At 35.0% G+C, this 3,682-nt stretch overlaps 1 long non-coding RNA gene across 3 annotated transcripts; it reads left to right on the top strand.

Annotated features, from left to right (window-relative positions):
* The first annotated feature begins 451 nt into the window (after positions 1-451).
* LOC21401165 lies at positions 452-3,641 on the top strand. Of its 3 annotated transcripts, XR_002902453.1 has the most exons (8): positions 452-737; positions 884-939; positions 1,116-1,204; positions 1,361-1,422; positions 2,079-2,271; positions 2,370-2,534; positions 3,009-3,171; positions 3,409-3,641. It is a non-coding gene; the product is annotated as an uncharacterized LOC21401165 (long non-coding RNA). The 3 variants fall into 3 exon arrangements; XR_002902451.1 differs by having other exon boundaries at positions 2,370-3,171; XR_002902452.1 differs by lacking the exon at positions 884-939 and having other exon boundaries at positions 2,370-3,171.
* Positions 3,642-3,682: the final 41 nt, after the last annotated feature.

Here is a 3,682-nt window from a genome sequence, read left to right on the forward strand (position 1 = left end):
CTTGTATATAATAGCGTTTAAAAATAATTATAATATATATATATATATATATTAAAATTTCATGACATTTTAACATATTTGTTTTATATATATTTAAATATATATGTATATACACCTCAGAATTATATTAGACAAGTATTGAAAATTACTTTCTCAAATTTTCAAATTCCCGCTCTCTTTTTTCCCTCTTTATTTTTTGCACTGCTTTTGCTACTCTAATACCCATACGACAAAAGCTTCCTCCACTGTCATTCTTTCAGGGCCCATTTAGTTCGCTGATTTAAATTTTTAATTCGAGTTAAGATGTGATTTTATGTGAGAGTTTTTTATTATAGTAAAAAAGTTAGATGTGATTGTTTATGAGAGTTTTTTACTGTAACAAAACTCAAATTCTAAACTTAAATCAGCGAAATGAACGGGGCCTCATTTTTCACTCCTCCACGCTGCCTTTTCTTCTTCATTTTTTCACTCCACACTGAAGTGAAACTAGGGTTTCTTCTCTCTACTGCCGCTCCTTCCATTCTCTCCACTACTGCTCCATCTCTTCACGGTGACCCTCTCTTTCTCTCAAAAGTCACCCACCCTTGTGGCCTTGCTTCTTCTTCTTCTTCTTCTTCTTTCTTCTCTGTCAGCTCTCCTTCAGATTCAGCCTTAGGGAAGTCGCGTTCTTCTCATTCCTTCGTCAAATTCGGCCTTCGGGATGTCAAATTTCTTGCAAGGTCGCAGCTCCGTTTCAGGTATTTTCCCTATCTATTCTACTTTGTGGCCATCCATGGCTTTCTCGATCCCATTTACCAAATCCTCACTTGGATCCTCCAAATCGGCCCTTTTCCATAATGGGTTCTCTTTACAATCATCTGTTCTTCCTGAATTTTTCGTACAGTCCCGTTCTTCGGGTATTTACGCAAGAGCAGCTACGGAGAAGAGTCTCTTTGTTTGGTGAAAATGCTCATTCCTTTGTACTCTATTGTTTAATTTAATTTATTGAGAAACCTAGTTTTGTATGGATTGGTGCAAAGAACCGACTTGTTGCTCAATCAAAATGAAACTTGAATCAGAGAAAAATAAACATTTCTTGTTATATGGGACTTATTTTGTGGTGATTTTCTCTGCAGGATATTGACGGTAAAGATGTTTCTGAAGGATGATTCTCTAGTAAATTCAAGGGAAAGGTGCTTTTGATTGTAAATGTTGCTTCAAGATGGTATTTTCTCCTTAACGACTGAGTTTTTCTTTTACTTTTTAATTATGCTTTTAACCAGTTTTTGTTTCGTTTTAATTAATACCAAGATATTAGAACCTGTATCTTTGAAAGTTTGATATTATGTGAATTAACTGAGAAATTCTCTTTGAATGTCAGTGGTTTGACAACTTCAAATTACTCCGAGCTATCACACTTGTATGAGAAGTACAAGACTCAAGGTAATGCTACACCTCATTAGTTATAAAGTAGTTCAAAATTTGATTATGTATCATGAAATTTGTTATATTGTCATCCTAAACTTTGAGCATAAAGTACCATTTTTAGTTTGACAAGCTAGTTTACTTTGGATACGGTAAAAAAAAATAATTTAATATATCAATATGCTATATTTATTCTGTTTTATATTAGTATATTCAAATGGTCAGATAAGATGCAATGTGCTAAATTACTTGTGCTCTTTAAGCATTTACCTTATTAGTTGTTTCAGTTTGCTTGATTTCAAGAGTAATTGATTACTCCTAAGTCCTAGGGAAGATGTACCTAAGATTGATAACTCATTAATCGTGTTTCCTTTCTCTTTTGTTCTCTATTTTAGAGTCTCTTCATAATACGTAAAGTTATGAAGAGTTGAAAGAGATTTTGGCTATGCTCTGAAATTCGTTGGTGAAGTCAAGGATATAAATGAGCTTGTAAATTTTTGTATTTGGTTGAAATACTTGCGTGTGAAGATCAAGTTTTGATGCATTTCCTCTGTTTTTAATTATTAAGCTTGTAAATCTTGAAGGGATGCTAGTATATATTGGATTTGAAATATTTTTAATTATCAACTTTTGCTGTGTTTGTTTGTGGGTTGAAATAATTGCTGTGCTTTCAGGTACATATACACCGTGGCTATGATGTTTAATTTGGTAAGTATGCTTTGCTTCACTCTAACGGCCATCCCCACCAATATGTCGAAGTTAGTTATAAAGTAGCTGGAAAGTTAGAGGCAATATCAGCTATGCCTGTTTACAAAGATAAAAGCCACGAAGAACTGAGATGGGAGGACTATCAGTTGGGAGATAAAGGTATGTTTTTGGTAAAGTTTCCAAATACTAAAAGTTTGTTGCTCTTGTTACCAGAAGTGACAACGTTGACTGAATTTTGCATTGATTCATAATTTCAGGTGGATCAACACCCACTGCTCAATCCACAGGGATTTTTAGTTCATCTACTTCACAGCCAAGTGTTTTGGGTCCTTCACCTTCATTTACTCAATCATCCTCAAGTCTATTTTCTAACACCACTTCTAATCTATTTGCTCCAAAACCTCCAGTCTTTAGTAGTACAGGTTCACCAACGTGTTCTGTTTTTTTTTGTTTGTACTTGCAGCCATCTTAATATCAACCTCAACCTTAAGCGGAAACATACTCCAACAATATTGATTCTATTATTTATGTAGCTCTTTCTAGTTTGGTACCTTCGGTTTGAACATATATGCTTCTGTAGTTGATTGAGTGTTTGGTGTTTCCTGCTATTATTAACAAGTGTTTATCAAATTTCTGGGTATGGTAATTAGAAACAAATGATGTGTTTATCATATATGCTTCTGTAGTTGATTGAGTGTTTGGAGGCTAATGGACGATTGATTAGTGGTCGCTGGTTCCTTGTTTTGTTTTGTTCTTGTCTTTTGTGTGCTCTCTCCCTTTTTGTTTTTTTTTTCTTTTGTTTTTTGGTTTTTTGGTTTTTAAAAACTAATGTTCTCTTTTGTTAATCTTCTGAAGTGCTTAGATAATATCCAATTGAATTCTGTTTATTGTTGCAGAAGATTCACGTGAAGATGGTCTTGTTCAGGAGAAAGTCAATCTTGTTAAAGTGAACCAGAAATCTAATGAAGGACATGATGACCATAATATCATTTCTTTCTAATGCATAATCAATGGCAGAGAAGGATCGTCTCGGAGCACATCAATTTCCTGAAAAAAAGGGTAAGATGAGTATTAGTGAATTACCATAGTACTTTTGCATGCCTAATAGAAAATGGACAAATTTTATGTTTTCCCCTAAACCAGTTTTATTTTGCCCTTGAACTACAAAATGAAGATGTTTTGGCCCTTGTTATTTTTGTTTCAAGTTGTGGTATAAAATAACTGTATTTTACCATAGTAGATGATAAATTATTTCAAGGAATTAACTAGATTTCTTTTTTCTTGCTTAATGTGCAGCGTAGAGCCTTACAAGAGGAGAACACACGCCTCCTGAAAAAAGTGGGATTTCAAATTAGTCATATTATAATTTTGTGTATCTCCATGCAACAATATCTTTTTCATGACTTGTGCATTCAAAGTTTCAAGTTAATCATATATGTATTGCTGGAGTTTGACACAGCGTAGAGCCCAGGCCCTCCTCCTAGGCCAGGCCCCCCTCCTAGGCCAGGCCCTCCCAGCCCAGGCCCCCACCAGCCCAGGCCCCCCTCCTAGGCCAGGCCCCCCCAACCCA

This window comes from Morus notabilis, unplaced genomic scaffold, assembly GCF_000414095.1.
Source record: "Morus notabilis unplaced genomic scaffold, ASM41409v2 Scaffold948, whole genome shotgun sequence".
NCBI classification, from domain to species: Eukaryota; Viridiplantae; Streptophyta; class Magnoliopsida; order Rosales; family Moraceae; genus Morus; species Morus notabilis.